At 29.7% G+C, this 21,510-nt stretch overlaps 1 long non-coding RNA gene across 1 annotated transcript; it reads right to left on the bottom strand.

Moving 5' to 3' along the window:
• Positions 1-13,704: 13,704 nt before the first annotated feature.
• LOC123217918 lies at positions 13,705-14,820 on the bottom strand. Its single transcript, XR_006502586.1, has 2 exons — positions 14,682-14,820; positions 13,705-13,992 (listed from the first exon to the last, which is right to left on the bottom strand). It is a non-coding gene; the product is annotated as an uncharacterized LOC123217918 (long non-coding RNA).
• Between the last annotated feature and the right edge of the window lie 6,690 nt (positions 14,821-21,510).

Here is a 21,510-nt window from a genome sequence, read left to right as displayed (position 1 = left end):
CATAAATCATTGAAACTCTGTAGCATCATTGTGTGTGTACGTATACACATTACCAACACATTCCATGCTCTTATCATCTCCATGTAAGTAAACATTAAATCCTTATTATAATTCATCATAACAAAAATATGTAACAATACAACCATAAAACACAAACTTATCATGCTTGTATCACTGCTTGATCAACATAATCCTAACCTTTTGCATTCTATGATGAAACCATCTCCACAACATCATATCAATCATATATCTAAATTAAAAATATGGATTTCCCTCATAATTGATAATGAGCAGGATTAGATTAAGCTTAATTAAATCAATTCGTAGAAAATCAATCGTGCAAATAGTCTTCCTTTTTTCTTCTTTTCTTGTCACCACATCATTGGAAATGAGCTATCAGAGCTATGACACAGAAGTTGAATGATCAATCTAGAATTTCCTCTCTTAGTTTTGTGCATTTAAGGATTGGGATAATAATCTCTAAAATGCAGCAATGTGTCTTTTATAAACTAAAATCGCATTCAGCATACACACAAACGTGTGTCACTTAGATTGAAATTTTACATGAAATTATCTTATCCAATTAACATGGCATGACACACGGTTATGACCATACTATACACAGCCATATGTTACTTAGAACTTATATTTCGACTATCAAGTCATATTAGCTATTACATAAATACTATCTTACATTTGAGGCGTACCTGCAGGTGTTATAAATTTGCACAAGAAATAAATAGGAAACTTAACTAATTAGGAGTAGGAATTTCAAGTTCAAATCTAATTGCCCATGATACTCCTTAATCTTTCACACTGAAATAGTTGGCTCTATAGAACAAAAAATTCTTCAAAAGGCATGACAGATATCCAATCAACTTTATCAGAAGACACTTTATTGCATATAAATGAAGCAAATTGAAAAAAACCCCAAAAAAATTGTATTAACCAAGGGTTTTGGCACCCGACCTTGTATTGGAAGAGTTATCACTAATTCAACAAAAAAAATATAATGACAATTTAATTTATGAATGAAACATAGATAAAATGCTTGATTACAATACATAACTCACTTATTACTTGCTGGCTTTATTGGCTTCTTAAAAGCTTGGTAGGATAGCTATCTTGAAAAAGAATAACAAAATCTAATTTTAAGTGCTATAAAAACTAATGATAATGGAACATCAATTTTAGATGAATAAGAGAAACTATCCAAAATGCTGTAAACACTTTGATATTTGAAATCACCTTTCATTTTGTGAGGGGTCCTACAAATATTAAACATAAAAGTTAAACAACATTGATGAACTTTAAATGTAAAACTTTAAATGATTATAGTTGATATAAAGAAACCTTCTTTCTAAAAGTAAAACAAATGTTAGATAGTGACAAAGCTTATTGGAAAGTCAAATTTTAGCAAAGATTACCAAATATTTTAGGAGGAAAAGGTTAAAGAAAAGATTAGAAAATGATATGATAGAGTAATACCTTATGATAAACTAACTTATAGGCAATTGCATAGCTTTGTACAAAAAGTTGGAATGAAAATATACAAAGATGAAAAATTAGCTTACCAAAGACAAAAAGAAACAAAATAATTAAGCAAAGAATTATAAAAATTTTCAAGTAATTTGATTCTCAACATAAAAACCCTTACCTTAAAAACATAGAAAAAAAAAAGAAAATCCAAAGATTGCATTAGATATATAAATTTTAGGCTAAATTTAAGGGTTTTGACCCTTCATAACCTTAATAGGTAGGAGATTCTCCAATAGAAATGGGAAGAAGACAAAGATAAAAAAAATCCCTACAATTGAGGACAGGGATACATGTGTCCCTTCCTTGCCACACCCTACCTTGCCTCACCTTATCCCAATCAATATCCTCGTTTTAACTTTTTATAATAGTATATTTACTTAAAATACTAATATATCTTTATAGTTTTAGATTATTTATGTTTTTCAAATTTATTTAAATTTTTGTTGTGCATATTAATGTGGTTAATATATGATATTTATGACATTTGAAATAATGGGTTTTAATTTTACTTAATGTTGTCATTTAATATATTCATATGGTGTTTAAAGGGTATAGTAAGGGGATTTCCCCTCGTAGGTATGGGGAAGGGATTTTTCCTCGTGGGGATGGGGAGGGGATATGAAGGAGATTTTTCTTCATGAAGAAGGAACAAGAAATCTTTATCATCCCTGTAACGCGGATAGGGATGAGGGTTGATATCCCCTCCCCGCCCCTCCCCTTTACCATCCCTAGATTGCATGTAACACCCATAGGTAAGCTTAAAGACATTTTAGTCTTTTCCCTTGCATTTTGATTGAGTTAAGGAAGATTTTTGTGACAACCTTCTCCAGAGATATACCCGTACTTGGAATATGACCCAAAGAGACGTGTACGAATGAACTACTAAATTTATAATCTTATCATTTAAATGCATGATTATAACCACTCAAGTGTGAAAAAAGGTGTGATAAAAATAATTATTGAATTACCTCGTTTATAGAATTTCATAATTAAACTGTCTGAAATCAATTTGCATAATAACTCAAAACATGTACTAAAATAGCAAACTACATAAATGGAAAGAAAGTCTAAAAATGATAGTTATGCCTCTCGCCCTTATGTAGTTGCTTGTTGAGCCACTAACTCCCTTGCATGCCCCGTTACTTATGTTTACTTTCAAAATAATGAAAAAGAAAGTGTGAGTGAAAACATTCAGTAAGTCAGTGAATTTTCGACACCTTGAATATATATATAAATTATTAAATCTGGTGTTCTCTTTATGAATTTGCATGTGGTCACAACTTGACACTCTTGTACCTTGACATAGGCCATCTACCAATGTTACTAAGGTCTAAGTTGAAATTGACATATCTTATGCCCTAATGAAAGTATAGGACATCTTACATGTCACTATTTATAGTGCCTTATGCACATGTCATATGACCTATTAGGCTAGCTAAATAGGGCATCCTAGTCACATGGGGAATAATCTAGTAGTACTGTTTTCCCTTATCAAATAAGCTAATCAAAATTGCTATCTAAACCATCTTGGGATGGTCCCTACCATAGGTACATATGTAATGCATCTTGTTGATCACGTGAGAAAATATCTAAAAAGCCACTATCATTACCATGCACAACTATAATGAATTGAGTGATTATAAATATTAGTGCCATGTGCATGATGCATCTCATGGGTATCCAATCTTATCACTTTCACATATCTTGCTACTTATGCACACAATTGGTGGCTATCTAGATGTGAATCATTTTCCTTAACTTTTTTGATTTTGGACTTGGACCTGACTTGGTTAGGGTCTCGTGTTGTCTTCCATATAGTTAGACACTTTTTTTAGTTCTATCCAACTTGTTTTTCTTACTACAATCTCTTATTATTTTCTTTTTCTTCTTTTTCCCCTTCATTATGTTTAAATTAAGGGTAAAACGGTCTTTTAATTAGTTATAGGGTTTTATGCCCAAAGTGTACCCCCGTGTGCCTTTTTTTAAGTATCGCTATCCTTAGAATGAGCACGTGAAAATTGTAGAATTTTTTTTTTAACTAAAGACACACGGGTGTGTATGAGGCTATACACGATTATGTGTCGCGATCTAGATATCGCAAAAGCTCACAGATTATCTACTTTTTTTACTAATCTTTGGCGATACAATCACATATTAAGTTTATTAGACATCTCTAAGCACCTTAAATATACTTAAATCAATTAAGCATACACATAATGGCTAACATCATAGATTAACACTAATATTCATTGCAAACCTTTAAATCACATTCAAACTTCATGATCATAATAATTTTCAGAGTAATCCATCATCACATATGCATAAACAACTATAAAAGGATTATCAAGACATTATAAACCAATCAAGAATCAATGTCTTTTAAGTTTACATGCTAAGCTTCATCAAATCATGCTTGATTTAGCCAAAGGAATGACCGACTTACTTGTCTTTCGATATACTAGCAATTCTTTCTGTGGTTACAGTGATTTATGGTGATTAGCAATTTCTTTCTGGTGATTACAAGACTCTTCTTTCACTGCTCTTTTGCTTAGGAGTAGCTAGGATGAGAAAAATATGAGAAAATTAGGTTTAACGCACTTTTATTTTTACTTGCTCGATATGATACACGAGCGTGTGTCATGTCACATAACTGGCAAACTTTGATCTTGTCGTAATCACAATTTTATCCAATAATTTCAAAATTGTTAATGCTACATGACCATGTATGCCCCTATACACGAGCGCATATCACTTATAGAACATTTAATAATTCGAGTTAAAATAAGAGAAAAAGACTAAAATGTCATTAGGCTAACGTCTGAGTATTACAATTCTCCTTTTCTTATATGAATCTTGGCCTTGAAATTCACACAAAATGTTATGGGAACCATTACTTAATGTCTTGCTTGGGCTTTTATATGGCTTTGTTAACTCAGTGATTCCTCAATAGAACCTTGACTTAGAGATTTAGTATGCATCTGAGCTTTTTGACAAACCTATTTAGGATTTGAATTGGGCACTCTTTACATGCCAAATTATCTTCGAGCTTGACATCTTTGACTTTAAGCACATGATGCAACAATGACACATGGAACATGTTATGAATGTGGTTTATGCTTACTGGCAAGTCAAGCTAGTAGGTAACCTTATCTACATATTTTAACACCTCAAACGGTCTCACAAACCTTGGCGTTAACTTGCTCTTCTTATTGAATCTTATAATATGTTTGTAAGGGGCCATTCTAATAAACACCTTGTCACCTACACTGAATTCAAGATCGCATCTTTGCTGGTCTAAATAGCTCTTCTGGTGGTCTTGTACCTATTTTATCTTGTCCCTTATCAATCTGACATTCTCTAGGACATCTTTGGTCCCAAAGCTTGAGTTAGGCCATCTTTTTCCCTTATCTCATCATATTGCAATGGTGATCTACATCTCCTACCATATAAAGCTTCATATAGAACCATATTGATAGTTATCTTATAGCTATTATTATAATAATAACACATCTAACCAACTCACTCTTCTATCTAAGCAACAAACCCTTAACATATCTTCGATCACTTGGTTGACTTTCTTAGTCTACCTATTTGTTTGGAAAAATAGGTTGTACTGAATGCTAACCTCGTACCTAAGGATCTCTGCATACCTTACTAAAAAAACCAAGACAAACTTGGTGTTTAGATGTGAAATTATTAATCTGGGTATCCCATGAAGCCTTACTATCTCCTTAACATACATCTGACTTATCTAGTGGTATCTTTAATTATAATTAAGCACGTCGACTTGGTTAATCAGTTAATTATAACCCACAAAACATTATATCCTCCTTTGACCCTCAGTAATCCTACCATTAAGTCTATCAAAATGTGCTCCAATTTCCACTCTAGAATATTAAGATACTGCAACAATCCTGATGGTTTTTGATGTTTAGCCTTAACTTGTTGACTTACTAGACACTAAGCCATAAAGTCTGTTATATCTTTCTTCATACTTGACCACCAAAAAAATTTTCTCAGATCTTGGTACATATTTACATTCCTAAGATGGGCAGTGTAAAGGGAACTATGAACCTCGATGAGAGTCTTCTCCCTCAAATGCTGATCTTAGGGAACACATACACGATCCCTAAATCTTAGAATGTCATCTACAATACTAAAATCTAGCTTGGTACCCTAGGTGGCTCTTTACCTTAATTGGACACATACATCATTTGTTCACTTTACTAACAAATAAAAGATGAAAAAGAACAAATAATTAAATTCACATCAGAAGCTTGAAGTCCAACCTAATAAAATTATTTGACTATCAAAAAGGAGATTTTATCAATTGTATTGTGCATTTTGAAATTTCAAAGTGATTTATTAAATAAAATATTTCTTTTGCACATTGATTGTAAAGCCACATAAAAATGTTTTACAAAAAGATGTTTAAAATATTGCATCAAATATATTTTTGCACGTTGGCAAGTAATGTCATGTGTTTTTTATTTTGAAATTGAACATATCAAAGGAGAAGTTAATTCCATGCCTAATTTTCTTACATGGGAATTTCTTCAAGGGAGGTAAACCATGCCACCTTAAAACCCTTCAACCTAAAAACAATCAAAGACATCCTATGGCTAAAATTTCCAAAATACCAAAACTTGGGTAGAAAAGAGATCAAAAGCAAAGATACATTGCCTTGATAAGCTCTTTCTCGAGCTCTAAAAATCAAAGGATTCAATCTTGGATAAGATCTTTCTAGCAAACTCCAAAGGTGGCTTTAGCCATCATTAGAACAAAAAATACTGAAGGTAGAAAAGAAAAGATGCTAGAATAGTTTGAAAAAGTTGTTACTACAAGTCCAAACATTCTTGAGAATATGGAAAAGTTTTCTTTTAAAGATTTGAAAAAGGAAGTTGAAATTGCATTTTCAAGAAACAAAGAAATTAAAGCTACTAAAATTTCTCCCAAAACTCTAAGATTAAGACAAAAATATTTTTTAAAAGAAGCATCAACAACCGTATTGATTATAAAGGATGAATTTCAAAATAAAGACCTAAAAGTTTTAATAAAAATTGTTTTTCTAAAAGGATTTCATTACATCACAAGTAATTCATGGAAACACAGAAGTTTTATGAATTCAACTCAGTAGATTTTGATTCTTGTGAATTCAGATACAATCAAAGCAAAGAAAATTTTGATTTCATAAATCATTTATGTCTACATATCATGATAGCTCTTAATGCTTTTGATTAGGGCAAAGATCTTGCAAAGCCTAAAAAAGTTTCTCAAATGTTTGAACCTCTTAGTTTTACATATTTAGATTACCAAAGTGTCTGGTACCACGTCCTACTTTGTTAAAATGATCAATTCAATCACTCTTGGATGATCTATTTCAAAAGAAATACAATATTCAATTTCCCATATTGATTTATTCAATGGTGGAGACTGTTTGGTCTCATACAAGAAATCTTCCACAATTTGTCTAAGATTCTTACAATTTCTTTAAAGCAAATTTCAAATGTTCTAAAAAAGAAGCCTATTTTCCATTAACCTTTCATTTCTCTTCTATATTCCATTTGTCATGGATCTGTTCAAGGGATTATGAAATTGTTGGTTCAATTACCCAAATTCCACGTTTGATAAGGAAATTGTAAGTCAAATGGAGGGAAAAATATGATTATTCCTATGTAACTAAAAAAATTCAATCATATTTGTCGAATGTTTCTCAAATGACAAGTATAATCACCCTAAAAATTGCAAAGTTTTTACAAAACAAATCAATGGTTTCATCTTCCCTTGTTAGAGCCTAATCAATAAAGAACTCAAACTTTAATTAAAAAATTTGTTGTCCCAATTATAAGATGATGAATAATCAAACAATGAAGGTTCAAGCTTTTTAGTCTATTATGCCTAAAGCATTGAGGATGACTATTTCAGAATCTTTTAATATTTTGAGAATGATTCAATTAAGACAAATAACCCAAAGGCCAATGGCTCAAAATGCTAGTGCAAACAATTACTCAAACAAGACATTAAGTTTAGGATTCTAAGGGATTCTCAAAGATTTGATGAATATTTGACGTTGAGAGAATAATGCCAAAAATCCATCACCATTTGAACTTATCCAAATGATACACTTTCAGTCAAAATCATTTTCAAAATTACTCCAAGAAGGTGATATCCATCTAGCATTCCTATAGGCAAAAGCTATAGAGATTAGAGCAAAACACAAGACTCCTTAAAAAAAAATGTTTCATAAAAGAAAGCAAGATGCCAATTACTTAAAGCATGTTTCTCATACATCTACTCACTAAGCTAATAGCATAAGAAATATTAGGTCTTGAACCAATCATAACATACATCAAACTACCCACAATATTTGAGTAAGGTATTTTCTTCATAAATTCAAATTCGATAGTAGGTAGATTGATAGTAGATTTTAATCTAAAATTAGCACCTATAAGAACATTAATAGGTTTAGAATAAGACATATTATGTAAGTCCAATACTTTCTTAATATGTCTAGCTTGTGACAAAAACAAAGATCCCTTAACTTTATCTCTCTTAATATCCATACCTAGAATTCTATTTGTTGACCCTAAATCTTTCATATCAAATTTAGCTTTCAACATTTGTTTTCAAATTCAACAAAACATACATGTTTTTAGAAGGTAAGAGCATATCATCAATATACAATAGCAAATAAACATAATATCTAGTTTCAAATATCAAATAATACACATAATGATCATAATTACATCTTAGAAAACTAATAAAAAGAACAATCTCATCAAACCTCTTGTACCACTACTTGGGGGACTGTTTCAATCCATACAAGGATCTATGAAGCAAATAGACTTTGTTTTCAAGTCCAAGTTTTACAAAACCCTCAGGCTACTCCATAAAGATTTGTTTTTCAATTCTTCCATGTAAGAATGTTGTTGTGACATCCATTCGTTCTGATTTCATGTCAAATAAAACAACTACAAATAGTATAAGCCTTATTAGGGTATGTTTAACCACAGGGGAAAACACTTCATAGTAGTCAATTCCTTCTCTTTCGAAAAACCCTTTAGTTATAACCTTTTCCTTAAATCTTCGCTACTTAATTCTAGAAACACCTGTTTTCCTTTTAAAGACCCATTTGTAACTAATTATTTTCTTATTCAGTGGTCTATCAACAAGTGACCAGGTATTGTTCTTCTTTAAAGAATTCATCTAAGTTTCCATTGCTTTTAACCAATCTGAACTGTACTCACCTTCACAGGCTTGAGTATAATTCAAAGGTGTACTTATCTCAATCAAATCACCAATCTAAAAGGTATATAGGAGAAAAGATCAACTTAAGCATATCTTGATGGCAGTTTTATTTCTGTTCTTGGTTTGTCTCTTACAAGCTAATAATTAGAAAAGTTTTGACTCTCTAAACTTTGAGGACATTTATCATGACTTTATGGTAAGGGTTACTGATTTGAGTTTGTGATTTTGTGCTTTGAAGCACAAATTATATCCAAACCTAAATCAAGTCCCTCACCCAACTCTAAAGACTAAGAAATTGAATCAAATTTACTTCGACAACAGACACAAGTGTCTTCACTTGAAATTGAACTTGCTTAGATTATCTATCTGAAGAGAAAGGATCTTTGTAGAATTTAAATTCATTAAAAGTGACATTTATACTAATGACACACTTATGCTTATCTAACAACCATAATTTGTAACCTTTGGTGCTTGTAGGATACTTTAGAAAAACAACTTTTAATGCTCTTGGGTTGAGTTTACTTTGACTAACATGGACATATGCAAGACATCCAAATAGCCTTAAATGATGCAATGAAGGTGATCTATTTGACCACATTTTAATTGGAGTATTAAAGCCTAATGCAGATGATGGAGATTTGTTTATCAAATAATAGGCAATTGCCATAACTTCTGCCTAAAACCTTTTGCTTAATCCAGAATCAGCTAGAATGCATCTAACTTTATTCAAGATGGTTCTATTCATTCTTTCAGCTAGGCTAGTTTGTTGTGGTATTTCAATGCATGTTCTATGCCTAAGTATGCCATGTTTCTTACAAAAATAAGAAAAATGCTTATTGCAATATTCTAGTCCATTGTTAGTTCTGAGTATTTTAATTTTCTTATTAGTTTGATTTTCAACTAGATTTTTCTAGTCTTTAAAGCACTCAAAAGCTTTATTTTTATGCTTAAGAAAATATACCCATACTCTCTTAGAATAATCATCAATGAATGTCAGGAAAAAGTGTGAATGAGTAGGGAATCAATGACTTAGGAAGAACCTTATAAATCAAAATGCATATAATAAAAAATGTCTTTAGATCTAAGTGTAGCTAATGCAAACTTTAGCTTATGAGACTTTCCAAGCACACAGTTTTCACAAAAATCCATATAAAAAATTTTGTTTGAATCAATAAACTTTTGTTTACACAATTCATTCAAACTAGCCATACTAATGTGCCTAAGTCTTTTATGCCATAAGACTGTTTTATTCAAATTATCATGAGTAGTATGCATTATAACAGATACTACACTATCTTCTAATATGTACAAACCATGAGATAATTTCCTTTTCATTACAACTAAAAAGCCTTTCATGACTTTCAAAGTAACTTTTTCATATTTATAAGAAAAACCATTTGAATCAAGCAAACCAAGAGAAATCAGGTTTCTTCTTAACTTGGGCACCAACCTAACATTTTTAAGAATTTGCACAGAACATCAAACATTTTAAACTTGACATTCCCAATTGCAAACATATCATAAAAATCATCATTGCCCATTAAAACTTTACCCCATTGATATATTTCAAATCAGTAAACCATTCTTGCTTAGGTGTTATATGAAAATTGCAACTAGAGTCTATTACCCACTCTTTATCTAAGCCTTTTTTAGAAAGAACTAACACTTCTACACTTTTATAACCTTCAAGCAAATTTGCTAGTTCTTGATTTTTAGGTTTATTGGCATTCATTTTCTTTTTCTTTGGACAATTTCTTTTAAAATGGCCTTCTTTATGACATAATCAACAAGTTTTCTTTGATCTTGACTTAGATTTAGCAAATTTTTTATCCCTTTGATTATTTCTCTTTTTTGGTCTACCTTTAACTTCAAGACCCTCATTAATAGATTTCTTTTTAAATTTTATTTCTAAATCTTTAGACCTTAAAGTACCCAAAACCTCATCTAATGATAAAGATTCTCTATCATATTTTATAACAACTTTAATATCCCTAAAGGATTCAGGTAAAGAATTCAAAATTATTATAGTCTGATTTTCATTTGATATTTTTTCATCAATGCTATTCAAGTCAATAACAATTTTATGGAAATCATCAAGGTTATCATATAAAGACTTAGCAGAATCCATTTTAAACCCAGACAACTATTCTTTTTAAGTAAATCTTATTTGTCAGTGATTTAATCATATATAAGGATTCTAATTTTCACCACACTTTTGCAGCAATATCAACATCATCAATTTTATGCAAAACATTATCAAACATATGCAAAATAAGCTAACTATAAGTTGTTTCCATTACCTTAACTATCTTAGCATCAGTCACACCTTCAGGGAAGTCAGATTGTTTTCCTAGAGTATTTGTACATTTCTGATGCATCAAAACTGCATATATCTTCTTTCTCCACATGTTGAAGTTGCCTTTGCCATCAAACTTCTCAATATCAATTCTGGTATGACCTGTAATTGTTCACTAACAATTTTCGTTCATTCTTTTAACAAGAAAAAAGATTAAACTAATAAAAAGCCTATATAAACAACAATTTGTACAATAACACCAAAGATCGAACAAGATCCAACAAAACATTCAAAATAAAAATCCTAATCTGCTCTGATACCACTTGTTAATTTTAGATTAGGTTTTATTAAGAATATTTTAGCTAAGAATCAAAATATCAGTAATCAAAACTAGTAAGACCATATGTAAGATCATCAATAGATTAGTAAGAAAAAAAACACCGAAAATACTTCGTTCAGGTTTCAATTTGAAACCCTACATCTAAGGCAGAGACGAGGCTTTAATCAAATCCACTATTAAGCATAAGCAAATACAACTTATAGACCTTTTGATTGACACCACATACGACAACAACCTGCCATGAGACCAAGCTCTAATACAAGCCTCCCATTAGACTTAAGATGCTCACTTGATTGGAGAAAACCGAAGGATTTCTCTCTGGCTTGACTAAAACACAAAGCACAACACCCTTGTATAGAGAACAGATAAACACAAGTGAAGAGGCAAAAATGCACAACCTCATTCCCTAATTCACAAACAAACATTTTATACTTAGGTTAAAAAACCCAATAAAAGACTATACTACCTTGAAATGCTAAAAGACCACATAGTCCATATAAAATCTAACAATGACCAAACTACCCTCTAATAACTTTTAAGCCATACTTTACAGAAACCCTAAAGTCTTGTACAATGAGAGGAAGCAGTAGAATTAGGTTTAGCCACTGATAAACAAAGAATAGAAGTGCACAAATTTATGGGTAAAAGTAATCTTACCATTCAAGAGATTCGATCAACGTAGATTTGTGGTCTGATTGAGTTGAAATTTTAAAAGCATGTTCATGACTCATTGATCTTTATTCTAAATGATAGAGATCAGATTTGGAGTTCGAGAATGTTGTTTTTCAGCCCTTGGACAAACCTATGTTTTTGGTGAGATTTTTCCATTGATTACTGTCAAAACTTGCTGCAATTGCTAAGAATAATTGTTTTTGAGGGGTTATGGATGTTTGCCTTTAGTTTTAACTAGAGAGATTTGTACCCAGTCTTATTGATAGTGGATATTTTTGGGTTATGGTCCTATGGTTTTTCCTCTTTCACATTAAGGAGGTTTCTATATTAAAAATTGCTTGTCTTGTGTTTCTTGTGTTTGCTTGCTTCCATATTAATTCTATATTATTCTGAGGTAGATCTATTTGTTTAGCTTATTTGTTTAATTTCAATAGATTCATACAAATTGAGAGAAAATTTATTCTATTACGTATCGATCAATTTGGTGAATTTCAAATTGCGTTATGCTTTTTGTGTGGTTTCATTAAGATATGATGATAATTCAATGTGATAATTGATATTTTTTCTTACAATATTTTCAAATATATTAAAACATGGTGGGAAATTTTATTTGAATTGTATTGATTTGATGCTTCTTAGTTAATCATAATGTGGTGATGTGCCAATCAAATTAAAAACATATCTTTATATTTTTCCCCTTTATTAATATTCAAATATTTATTTACATTTAAAACCTAAATATTATTTTAAAGATTAGTTTTAATAAATTTATAGTATTTCAAAACACTACTAAATGTATTTAAAGTAGAATGCAATGTTTCAAATTTGTGTTTTAAACTGGCACAAAACTGGAAACCATTTTGTGACAAACAAATTGTCATACTTTCTTTTGTGTTTGCATTCCATCCTTATCACAACCAAATACCAGAGAATGGTCACTGGCTATTATCTTTCATTTGAAAGAGATTATGATCTTCCATTTTATATATCTATGAAGGTCTAAACATGTATCTTATGTAGTTCTACTTAGCTAACCTTTCCTTGTTGTGGTCTTATAAATGAATGATTGTAAAAACGCAAAGGGACAAATGGCCTTCTCATAATCATTATTGCAACTCTATGACAATTTTCAAAAACACAAATAACATAACCTTAGATGTAGGTCTTCAAGTAGCACGTCGAATCATGTTAAAAACGTTTTGATATGCATTATTTTTGTGCCTTCATTGTTTCCTTGCAATCATGCTATTAATTTGGATTACTTATTATTTCTTTGATTTTTCATTGCATTGTAGATTTTTGCATCAACAATTACTGACAATCATTTGAATGAATATTTAATTTTCGATGTAATGTATGGTTCAAGCAAATGGGTAATAGTATCGAGTTGATTTCATAGTAATAATGTATATCAAAATTAAAATTGAAAATGAGCAACCATAAAATTCATGATGAATTTTTTGTTATCCCTTAATTTCGTAATTTTCCTTTAATTAGTAGACGTAACTTTCACCTTTTGAAAACTTTCCGATTCTTTTGTAGAAAGCTCAAGTATATGGGTTGTTGTGATAATATAAAAATTAATAGTATTAATAAGATATTTTCCTGCTCATCAAACATTTTGACTTTATTATTATACGGTTGAACTTTATTACATGCCTAATAATCAACCGATTAAGTATTTGTAGTTGGTTTTGAACTTCATTTGGCTTTCAAGAAGTATTATGGATAGTGCACCTGCAAATGTGGAAGGCTATAAAAGTATCACATGTACATCCCTCTGGATTAGAAATTTCCCCATATTTTTCTATTGCCTCGTCCGTGCACTGACGCACTCTATCTCTTTTACAGCCACCAATATGTCGGAATTCAACGTTGCGCGTGGCCATAGGATCTTCTGCAAAATTCATAACAAAAACTTTGTTTACGAAATCATGTCAAAGAAAAAATAATTAATATATAAATATGCATATTTTACAACATAACAAACTGATAATGTAAATAGTTTTTGAAAGCTGTTAGTTGATACTGATCCTTTATTTTTAATTAAAAATTTTACGATTTATTTAAATAAACATCAGTAAAAAATATAAACATTTATGTAAAAAAGGATAATTTTGGATGAAAAAAAATTGGAGCCAACTTGACGTTTGGCTTGAATGAGCCAAGCTCTAACATAAGTACTCCCAACTTGAGAGTTGTGTTACTAGAAAGTCATTTAACAAATTCATTTTCTCTTATAATTCTTCTTTTTCTTTATTTCCAACAACCCTTCTCTTCTTCTTTTCTATAGTGTTTCCAAGTGAACTCATTGTCAATTGAAAGCGAACCAAACTCAAACTACCTTTAGTTTGAGTTTGATTTGACTTGAATTCACCTTTACAAGTAGTTATTATTCATGTCTACCGTTGTTTAGCATAGAAAATTAATATGCAAAATCAATAATTTTACTGATTATTAAGAACCATTTGAGTGATTCCATATGAATATTCAATTTCTAACTTAAGGGTTTTACCAAGCGAGTAACATTATCAACTTGGTATAAGAGTAATGATAACAAAATTAAAAATGAAAATGAGTAAATACCTTGAAAGGAGTCGGGTAAGCTAAATAGAAGAATTAAGATAAAAATGCTAAGCAACATAGAATTCTTCATGATTTTTTTTATTTTTGGTTATCCCTTAATTTTCTATATTTTTCTGAGCAAAATTATATAATGCCTATTGACTGAATTTATAAAGTATTATTTAGTGTTGAACTGTGGAAAATATAGAAATATATCAATACATTAATTGTTTGCTTCATAATTAACAAATTTTAAAGGTTAGTGATTTTCAATTATTATTTTACTATAAAGCTTGCTCCATAATTAACAAAGTTTAAAGGTTATTAATTTTCTATTACTTTTTTACCATAAAAGCAAGATTTTTCACCTTTATAAATTAGGCAAGTTAATTGAACTGGGCATGCCAAAGGCATGATTGTTTTACTTTCAAAAGAATGAAACTAGTATTATCCATGTAGTATTACTCTATTTAACTTAAAAAAAAAAAATCTCATTTTGGTCAGAGAAAAAGTTGAGAAATTAAGAAAATACGTAATATTATATGTATCTATTTTGAATATACAAATAAATATATATTTATATGTGTTATTATGTGATTGAATATTATTTTATCTTTAATTCAAAATTATTAATCACATGATGACACATATAAGTGTGTATCTGTTTGTGTATTTAAAATAGGTGCTCATAATTTTATTGTAAGAAAATTATCATTTAATTTCTTAGTATTACCCTATTGGAAACTTTGAATTTATTGAATTTAATTTTTTCAAAGTGAAACTATTATTATGCATGATTATATATATTTTTTATTACAAAATTAAAACCATAAAAAATATGTACACATTTTTTAATATACAAATAAATATATAGATGATATGTTATTATTTGATTAAATAATTTTAAATTAATAATAAAATAATACTTAATCATATGATGATATATATATATATATATATATATATATATATATATATATATATATATATTTATATATACTGAAAAAATATGTTCTCATAATATTAATTAAATAAAAAATAGTTCCAATAACATTATGGACCGGGTTCTATATGGATCTTGTGTAATCAGCCACTTGACAATCCTACTAAAGATTATGGGCTACAAGAACTTGATTCTAGGCTCCAGGATTTGTAACTAACTTTTGTCTTTTGCATCACTCAATCTAAAATCAATAAGTGAATTAGGCAAAAAAATTTGCTCAATCAAACAGGGCTGCACCCATTTCTAATATTTGAAGAAATGAATAAAAATAATTATTTTAATAAAATAAATGCATCATAATATTTTTATTAATTACATATGAATAATGTGCGAGTGTCTTTCATCCTTCACTGGAGGCATAATGGCTCATTTGAACCGTTGGATTAAAGCCGCGTGAAGCTTTTGTCCGAGATCCAAGGGTGGACGTTGGAGTAACTGAACTCACTGTACACGAGTTAGACGTGGAAAGATAAAAGTGAGAAAAAGAACAAGACAGGGGAGTATTTCAATGTCGGTCCACCGCGACATCCTAGTTCGTGAGGGATATATCTTGCACGTGCGGTTCACTTGATTTCAGATAACCGATAAGTATCCCGTGCCCGGTGTGAGGTACGGTTTTCGATTTGGAACTCTTATTTTCCGTAATCACACTTATACCATAACATTTTAAGAATTTTCAATCATACCCAGAAAAGTAGGTCTAGATCCAAACCGAGTTAACTTGGTTTGATTCGAATTTGAATTAAATTTGAATAAGAAAATTTGACTCGTTTTAAAATTGAGTCAAACTCAAACTAAAGAATTTTATTCGGTTTCACTCAAGAACTAACAAAAAAATTCGATTCAATTTGAACTTAAGTTATAGTTTATTTCAAATTATGTTAAATAATTATTAAAATTATATCGTTTTACTTATCATTAAATAAAATAATGTTATTTTGTTAATAAATTATAAATTTGAATCATGAATCTAAACTATAAATTTAAGTCGTAGATTCGAATTATAAACTCAAATCAAATTTAAACTAAATTTAAATTAAATTATTTTAGCATTACACATAAGTCAAACCACTTGCAACTCAAGTTAAGCTTCTAACTTGAGCTCTAGCTTATTGTTGCTTAGTTTAGTAAACTTGCAATTCAACACGAGTATAATAACAATAAAGAAACATCATGAGTACAATATGATACAAATACTAATGTATTTTAAATTAGAGATAAATACTCAATCGTGTGATTACACATCAAAATTTCTACTCACACTTGTACGCATTAATTGTTAGTCCATGTGGTATTAATTTAGTTTAATATATATGTAAAATTTTAATTATGTTGATGACACCATGCTGATGTCACCAATATGACACTTTTGTCATATCAATGCTCAATCCATGGATTAACACGTCTCTAATTTTTGTTTTCACTTTGTCAATACTAGATAAACCATTCCCATATATATATATATATATATTTTAAATCTAAACTTACCTATGCATCCTATACTTTTGAATAACTAGGCATTCAATAGGTCATATGATATGTCTACTTAATAAATTATATCATGATGACAATAAAATAATATTAGTTTATAAGATTTGATCGAAGATTTTTAATTTTTTTTTATGAGGAATCTCATTTGATGTAACTCGATCACCTATTTGGGTTAGAGCTTGATCACCAAGCCAACAACCTTGGGGAAATTAGCTGAATAATCTATCGTTCTAGTCTTTCCTTTTAATTTGGACATATAAGAAAGTGTTAGTGTATGTAGTTAAGTCTTTTATGGGAGTCAAAACTAGATATTTTGACTCCACATTTAAGAGTCAATGATTATACAGCTGTTTTAAAAATATTTTAACCCACTTATACTAAATTTTCTCATAAGAATCTTATAACCCTTTTTGTTTTCAAAAATAAAAAATTATTTAAGCTCTGATTTATATTAAACATTGATCCCACTATTACAATTCTATCAATCTAAAGATTTTCATCAAACATACCTATATACATGCATAAATGTTATAACATATGAATAATTTTATTTTTATTAATGATATAATATTATACAAAACTTAGAATGAAATTACATAAATAACCTCAACTGATTAGCTCTAGAGCATTCACTCGAACACATGGGGACTATATTTCTCATGACTCTTGATAGTATCATACTAGTCAATCGAGACAATAAAACCCAAAACCTACGATGACGGTTAAATGAATCCAAATGCATTTGTGTTGACTACACACCATCAAATCAAAGTTTGAAACCAACTTTATGGATTAAAACCACATAATGGATGTGATTACATCACAGTTAGATGTTTTATCCTAAAAAGATGAGCTAGTCAGGTATGTTAATTGATGAACTCAAAGAAACATTAAGAAGCTAGAAAAATCATTTAGATAAAACCATATAAGATTTTGGTTTCATCAAAATGAATATTGACCTTATGTGCTAAAAAATCTCATTGGAAGGGCAATTGTATTTTTAATATCATCTATCAGAATTAAGATACCATATTTGCAGATGATATAAGGCTTGGTTAACCAAACATTTCTTCATAAAAAGACTTAGAAAATGTAGTACGTATCCTCATGATATGTTTTCATTGTTGTAGACTATATATATAACTTTATTTAAGTCATTGTGTCTGCTTGGACAAGATGCTAAAGAAACTTAAAATGGAAGGTTCCGAAAGGATTTTTCACATCACATGGTATACATATCTCTTAAGGACTATGCTATGAGACACAATCAGTGAGAGAAAAGGTGATTTGAGTTCTTTCAATATTTGCTAGTTAATTTATTCTGTACTCCATGTTATACATTTTGATTGATATTTTTTGGTAACTCACAAGAGATTTTAATCGTGCCCAAACTAGTGACAATATATAATACTTAAGAAATATCCTTGAATTCCTGAATGGAAATATGAATTTTTTTGGGTTTATGAAGAAAACAAAATCACTACTTGATGAAACCATGATATTAACGATTCGATTGTAAAATTGAATATAAGTAATAGTTAGATCATATGTGTTAGTCTAACAATGTTAAAATTTCCTTAATATAAAATTGTAATAGACTCTACAATGGAAGCTAAGAATGAAGCATTTAAAATGTGAAGCCTTATAGGTGAATTAGAACATGTTGTTCATCTTGGAACTTGTCACAATTTTAAGAACGATTGATTTAGTATATCAGTACTAAGTAATTGCTTTGATTATGGAATTATAGTCTCACCATGGAATCTAATTATATACTATAATGATTCCACTAGATTAGAAGTGATTGATCCATAGAATGGTTTCTTGAGTTTAAAAATACTAAGGGGTTATTATATTGTCATTGTTCAATAATTGATGTTCTATTGCAATAGAAGCATGATTGACACATATAATCATTCCATGTTGTTTGCATTAATGATTAGTCATAGTATAGGTGGGAAATTGTAGGAGTTGGTGCTCTAGAGCCATTTTTCATGATATAAATACATATTAAGTCAAATCTAATCATTAGAGTGACACTATTTATCTGTAACTGCTAATGTTTATACATATACCGGGATAAATATTTTTAGGTTGGTGATTCTATGATGAAGTGATTAATGTGTAACTTGATTGTGGAAATCCTACAAGTATGTATGCTAACTAATCTAAAAATGTTCAAGCCTTAGTATTATCCTAAACAAAGGCACTAATAATACGGTATGACTATCATAGTGTTGAATGATTTTACCAAAAAGTAGAAACAGATTGCACGTATTGAGACTTTTAGTGTCAACCTGGTGCAACGCATAGGTGGATGTTGACTGCATTTTTGCTAGATTAACCCATTAGAAGATTAAACATAGATGTTAACCCAAGTGTTTGCAGAACATATTCTCTAATGGACAATGGTGTATGTGAATCTTAGACTTGACGTCATCGAAGCACCATGTGTACCAATCAATCTAGTTTGACATTAGCCTAATTTAAATTTTTTTAGGGTTATTAATATGGTAGATGTTGGATATGTCAAGAATTTTATTAAGGTTATGGTAAATCAATAAGAAATTCATCACTCTTGATGTGCCAAAGAATCAAAATTTTTGTATTTAGGTAATTAAGGTAATGTTTGTGAGGGTTCTTTAGAGTTTGGATCAATAATCAAATAATAAACAAATAAATGAAAAGTAGAAAAACTAGCAACCCTTGTTTTCAATGTTTTTAATGCTATATAGCCTACTACACTCTTGTCATAATTCTTCAATATTAGATCACACATTCTTGGTCTTTTATGAATCACATCATCTCTTGGGTATGAAAGCAAATATCTCATTGTGTCGTTTGGTTATAACAATGTACTAAAAATCTATGGTCATGGTAGGAACAAGTTTGTATCCAATCTCATGTTAATTCAATCGTTGCTTAACTAACTAAACATAAATATCAAGGATAGTTTGAAGTATATACTATTTTTTTGCCTTAGTCTTAATAAGATGTTGAATGATGAAAGGACTTGAATGCATAGTAACCATACAAACAAAAGGTTAACATTAGTCTTTCATTGACTCTTTATCAATTAGATAATCATAATATCTTGCTAGAGGCTACTCATAGTTTGTGAATAAATAAGTGATTAATTGTAGATTAATCACAAATTTATTTATTGTCAATATGATAAGAAACCAATGAATTACACATAATGAGATGTTGGTAGTCATGTTTACAAGGTTATGGGTTTATTACATACAAAATGAAGCACAACTAAACACCATGACTTGCACAAATGGATAATATGAATGCCATTATATCATAATCGATGTCTTACTAATTGTTGGACCTAAGTGTATAAATTAATACATGAGGAACCAAGCAATAATAATCCAAAGTTAAGGTACTGAAAAAAATATTGTTAGGGTTTTCTTGGGTTAAGGATTCAATATAAATTGAACACTTATCCCACTTTTTACATAAGATCTGTCCAGTCTAAAGTTGATAGGGAGAATAATTTTTCTTTCATTCCAATATAATTATTCACTCAAAATCAAGGCAATCTAGTAGTTGCCTGAGCCCATAAACATCCTTCACACATTCTTGTGTTTACAGCTACCTCTGTATGGATGAGTAGAGACTTTACTACTTTGTAGGGAGTTATGGAAGAAGTTAAAAACGGATTCAGAGCAAATTTTTAATAGAAGAAACCTCCAAATGCAGGATTGAATCCAAATACCCATGTTGTGATCAAAATTTTAGTTTTATATCATGTTTTACTGCCTTAACTTTTAAATTATGGATTACAAATCCTGTAGGCACTCTATTGTTAGTGTATTTAATATTATTTTATTTCTTTCGAAAAAAATTCATTTTAGTGGGATAAAAAATAAAATAATGCTAGGAAATCATCATTAAATTCTAAGTATTACCCTACTAGAAACTTTGAATATATTTAATTTCTTTCACTACTTGATATAATTTTTCAAATTGAAACTATTATCATACATTATTATATATTTTTTCATTTTATAAAATTAAAAATCGTTCCAATAACATTATCTATACAGTTTTTATAAAGATCTTGTGTCATGGGCCACTTGAAAATCTTACTAAAGCTTCATGGGCTAAAAGATCTTGATGGGTTTGCATCACCCAATCAAAGATCTATAAGTGAATAAGGTATTAAAATATTTTCCTTTTACAGGGATAGCCTTTTGGTGGAGCCTGACCATCAACCCTGTAAATCAGGGTCTTCTACTTTAATAAGGCCATGTTTGAAAACGTTAACATGTACATTCAAGTTCATTGCAGAAATATAGTGTCAAAATTAGGTCTTACTCCACCCTTTAATTAGTTCTACTTATT

This window comes from Mangifera indica, chromosome 6 (genome assembly GCF_011075055.1).
Source record: "Mangifera indica cultivar Alphonso chromosome 6, CATAS_Mindica_2.1, whole genome shotgun sequence".
Taxonomy (NCBI): Eukaryota; Viridiplantae; Streptophyta; class Magnoliopsida; order Sapindales; family Anacardiaceae; genus Mangifera; species Mangifera indica.
The sequence above is the reverse complement of the archived record's forward strand: the minus strand, read 5'-3'. Positions and strand labels throughout refer to the sequence as shown.